We start from the raw sequence: 5,465 nt of genomic DNA on the forward strand, positions 1-5,465 counted from the left end.
CGTTTGGCACCTTAGCTCAACTCTCGGTTCATCCCGCATCGCCAGTTCTGCTTACCAAAAATGGCCCACTTGAGACACAAACATTCACACACACAATTTCACTCAAGTTACAAATCATGCTACTCACCGGTTGGTAGTTTGAGAATAGGTCGAGAGTAATATATCCCCGATTCCTCTAATCATTCGCTCTACCCGATGAAACTGTCTCACACATGTCTCAGCGATCCTGAGGGATATTTCGAAGGGAACCAGCTACTAGATAGTTCGATTAGTCTATCGCCCCTATACGCAAGTCTAACGATCGATTTGCACGTCAGAATCGCTTCGAGCCTCCACCAGAGTTTCCTCTGGCTTCACCCTGCTCACGTATAGTTCACCATCTTTCGGGTCCAGTACCTAGAGCTCCAACTCGATCAAAACATGGTTAGTCAAGACCGGCCGATGATGCGCCATCAAACCATTTTCACAGTTTAACAGATCTCATCTCTCGCTTTCACTACGCCGTCGGGTTTTCCACCCTCCAACTTGCTCTAGATTCTGCCTCCTTGGTCCGTGTTTCAAGACGGGTCGGAAGGTTAGGTATCTCGTCAGATACTAGCACTAGTTGCTATTCCACCACACAATATAAATATACGTGTAATCACACCGCAATCAACGTACATAATCGCATGGTCTACAGCCGACCGAAGTAAATCATCAGCCACTAACGCTTCCCCACATTACATATTAGTATATGTGATTGATTGCATCCACGCAACAGCAATCCCCAAAACAACTGTCAGGGTCTTGTTGAAGCCACTCTACACGCATTTCTACGCGTAGATAAAGAACAATTGCACCACATGTAATACCAATAGACCTGACGCATCCAGTACAGCTAATGACCTAATATCTACCAATAACAAGTCACTCACACCGCAACTCGTCGACAAATATCAAAGTCACCATTATAACAAGATCACGACACTGCCTTCCGCTTCCCCGTAAGCGGTTTCACGTACTTTTAACTCTCTTTTCAGAGTTCTTTTCAACTTTCCCTCACAGTACTTGTTCGCTATCGGTTTCGTGTCCATATTTAGCCTTGGGTGGAGTTTACCACCTACTTTAGGTTGCAATCCCAAACAACCCGACTCTAGGAATTGGCCACATACCCAACTTTGTTCAATCACACACAGGACTATCACCTTCTATGGCACCTCAACCCGGAGGACTTTGATCAAACGTCGCTGGTAGTAGACCTATCCATACCGTTACATTTCGTCCTGTCCATGGTCCAGGAAGATTCAACGATGGGCTTTTCCCACTTCACTCGCAGTTACTGAGGGAATCACTGTTGTTTTCTTTTCCTCCGCTTACTGATATGCTTAAGTTCAGCGGGTAGTCTTGCCTGAGTTGAGGTTATCAAGTCAATCTCTATATACATTACACGCTAATCTCCCAACAATTACAAAACAACGTCTTTGTCCAAAGCCGTGTTCCCCAACTGTTATCTCTTATAAAAATATTACAAGTGTAGGACAGATCAACAGTATACATACACAATTGGTCCCCTCCAATGCTATCAAATACACACAATATCCAACAAACTTCAAAGAGTACCACTGTTGCACTTTAGTAGAGTAACCGTAAAATTACACCACCAATCACATGAACACACACTTTTGGTTTGAACCCCCCAAAAATGTACATACACGCATTTTTAACAACAACACTCAACCAGACATATGCTGGAGTTTTATTACCCAACATGCTATTTGCATTCAAAATTTCAATGACTCACTAGGCGCTGCGAATCGCACCAATTATCGCAGTTGGCCGCGTTCTTCATCGATACACGAACCGAGTGATCCACCGCCAACGGTTGTTTTTACAATCGTCTAATGACTTACACAATTACAAGTAATTTTCCACATAGTACAAAGTGAGTTATATCACATAACTCACTTTATACTCTGGACATCTGGCGCATAAGCACCAGCCCGGTTATATACTTATATATTTTACATACAAGTATACAACCAGTACACCACACTATTACCATTTTCCTGATACACCACTTAGTATCAAACGGATGTATAGTGTGTCAACATAATATTAACTACGTACCATTCAGCGATTTTCATTGTGTTGGCTAGACACTTGAGTAATTTACTACTATCGCTTCACGTACAAAACAACTTGCGACTTTTTTGCTAAATATATAGCAAAGTCCAAGTTCTCTCTGATGATCCTTCCGCAGGTTCACCTACGGAAACCTTGTTACGACTTTTACTTCCTCTAGATAAAACTTCTCAGGGTTTCTCCCAGTCGCCCCTTGCGAGGTAACCGGTCCTAACTCTTTGAAATACTATCCAATCGGTAGTAGCGACGGGCGGTGTGTACAAAGGGCAGAGACGTATTCAACACGAGTTGATGACTCGCGCTTACGAGGAATTCCTCTTTCATGAGCAATTATTACAAGGCTCAATCCAAAGTACGACAGCGATTTCCAAGATTCCCCACCCATCTCAGAGCAGGCACTCGTTGTCACTGCCATTGTAGCGCACGTGCAGCCCAGAACATCGAAGGGCATCACAGACCTGTTATTGCCACGCTTCCCCCGGCTTAACTCCGGTTGTCTCTTTAAGATTGAACACGACAAAGTGCCCGTAATCAATTAAAGACCGTGGTCTCGCTCGTTACCGGAATTAACCTGACAGATCACTCCACCAACTAAGAACGGCCATGCACCACCAATCATCGTATCATGAAAGATCTCTCAGTCTGTCAATCCTGTCAATGTCTGGACCTGGTGAGTTTCCCCGTGTTGAGTCAAATTAAGCCGCAGGCTCCACTCCTGGTGGTGCCATTCCGTCAATTTCGTTCAAATTTTATACTTGCGTACGCACTCTCCCCACGACCAAAACACTTGATTTCTCTGAGGGCCCAACCTGGATAGTTCCGGACTAATCCCATGTTGGCATCGTTTACTGTATAGAACTAGGACGGTATCTGATCGTCTTCGAACCTCTAACTTTCGTTCTTGATTAATGAAAACACTCTTGGCGAATGCTTTCGCATTAGTTAGTCTTTGATGGGTCTAAGAATTTCACCCCTCGCCATCAAGTACTAACGCCCTCAAATGTTCCTTTTAATCCTAGACCATATTGGTCAACAACCAACAGTTGATTTGGTCAACATAATCGTTCCATGCTATTACATTCAAGCTTACGCCTGCTTTGAGCACTGTGCTTTATTCAAGGCACATTTCGCAAGTGACCACACACAAGAATTCAATCTCACATGCGGATCTCGCGAGAAAAAAACCCCTCAACAACCAAACACAATATCATTCGCTTGTCAAAGAGCTTTTGTAATCCAACTACGAGCGCTTTAACCGCAACAATTTTGATATACACTACTGGAGCTGGAATTACCGCGGCTGCTGGCACCAGACTTGCCCTCCAGTAGCTACTCATTGAAGGTTATAGATTGCATTCATTCCGATAGTGAACCAATAATGGTCTACTCCGGTATTTCTCGTCACTACCTCCCAAAGTCTGGATTGGGTAATTTGCGCGCCTGCTGCCTTCCTTAGATGTGGTAGCCGTTTCTCAGGCTCCCTCTCCGGAATCGAACCCTGATCCCCCGTTACCCGTTACCACCTTGGTGAGCCAATACCTCACCAACTAGTTGATAGGGCAGAAACTCGATCGGACTATCGACAATTTAATGTTCGATATGCACAGTTATTATGAGTCATCATATTCTGCAACATCCCCCATTTTACTGAAGGAGTACAGAGTTGGTTGAGTCTAATAAATGCTCCCACTCCACAACAGAATGAGATTTGCTATGTATTAGCTCTAGATTTACCACAGTTATCCATGGCTGATATGACCGAACAGACAATAACTGATTTACTGAGCGCTTCGCAGTTTCATCTTTATATGATGTGAACTTAGACTTGCATGGCTTAGTCTTTGAGACGAGCATATGACCACTGGCAGAATCAACCAGATCACAATATTATTCCACATATATTTTCACATACATTTTCACATGTGTGGATATTTCCCCCATCAACAACTAACATCTCTCTCTCCTCTAATTCTCCAACACACACAACAATCACTCAGGATGATGGGTGGGACATTATGCACAACAACCACCCAAAACATCCACTTATTCCACCACCACACGTATTATACATGCATATATAGGCATTTCTCACACACACATCACCATGCCTATTTCACCTTTGTCTGCTTTCGAGACACTATTAAAGTAATAATTACTGCGTTCAGATATTTCTCCGCAATACATCAAACCATCACTTCGATAGCTTATACATTTTGCGTAAGATTACGTCAGTTAGTAATACATTACTTGTTCATATTTTGTGTTTACCTCACACATAATAGCACCACCATTAGTCGAAACGTATAAATAATTTTGGGTTCCCTGCTATTGTTCACACTAACAACAATCTATCACCACTACTCTCACTCACTCAATCATTTCACGCAAAACACCTACAACCAACTAAAGCTACCGTACACACCTTGCTCAACTTTCTCACAACTTCACACACTCACACCATCTCCACCATGATTTGCACATAATATGATACAGAGTTAAGGTATCTCTGACACGTCCTCAAACATGTCCAACCACTATCGTATTCATATCAAGGAATTACACCAGACATCAAATGTCAACATACACCCAAAATTACGGCAAAATCATTTTTCACTACTACAATCTTACAAAAAACTCCCAATATCACACAAAACTTCAACCTCCACTCTAACAACAATTCATCCTCGACAATTCCCCCTTTCACACACACACACACTACTCAACTATAATCTTTTACACAAATTTACCTGTTAGTTAAAATCAACATAGAGAACCCTCTTTAACCATACACCGCAATATTAGCCAAAATTCCAATCCAATCTCTCTACACATTTCTCCCAACTTTCCACATAATACAACACAATCACAACACAACATCTCTATTTCCCACAATTTTACCCAAATTCGAATTCGCTAACATCTACAATGTACAATCTCCACAATATTCAGCATTGGTTATGTATCAACCTAATACAAATTTCGTAGTTGACTCAGCAACCCGAGGAACCAGGCACAACCTCACCCACACACTCTACCTACTCTGTAAGGCCAACCCCCGCCCCCCAAGAGGACTTTGCCACCAGGTTTTCACCATTGGCTAACACAACCACACTAACCATTGCACTACACATCCCTACTATACCATCATACAGTCTACACAATCATTATTCTTCCATTTTTATCAGACACCAAATCATAACTATTCAACTCACTAATGGCTCGACTTGGTAATCTTGCGTTACCCCATTAGGAACAAATGGAACTTTTTCAGAATCTTCCATTTTCTAGCCGAACTTTAATATATTTCTATTATCAAAGTAATATACATGTACCATTAGTATATC

The 5,465-nt window shown here is 42.3% G+C and overlaps 2 non-coding genes across 2 annotated transcripts in view; both read right to left on the reverse strand.

The window, feature by feature from the left end:
* The window catches only part of LOC139225385 (28S ribosomal RNA), a 3,848-nt gene extending 2,447 nt beyond the window's left edge, over positions 1-1,401 (reverse strand). Inside the window, exon 1 of the ribosomal RNA XR_011587092.1 lies at positions 1-1,401. This exon is cut by the window's left edge and continues 2,447 nt beyond it. This is a non-coding gene — a ribosomal RNA (28S ribosomal RNA).
* A 305-nt stretch (positions 1,402-1,706) lies between these two features.
* LOC139225388 (5.8S ribosomal RNA) lies at positions 1,707-1,863 on the reverse strand. Its single transcript, XR_011587095.1, has one exon. It is a non-coding gene; the product is annotated as a 5.8S ribosomal RNA (ribosomal RNA).
* Positions 1,864-5,465: the final 3,602 nt, after the last annotated feature.

This window comes from Pempheris klunzingeri, unplaced genomic scaffold (assembly GCF_042242105.1).
Source record: "Pempheris klunzingeri isolate RE-2024b unplaced genomic scaffold, fPemKlu1.hap1 Scaffold_147, whole genome shotgun sequence".
NCBI classification, from domain to species: domain Eukaryota; kingdom Metazoa; phylum Chordata; class Actinopteri; order Acropomatiformes; family Pempheridae; genus Pempheris; species Pempheris klunzingeri.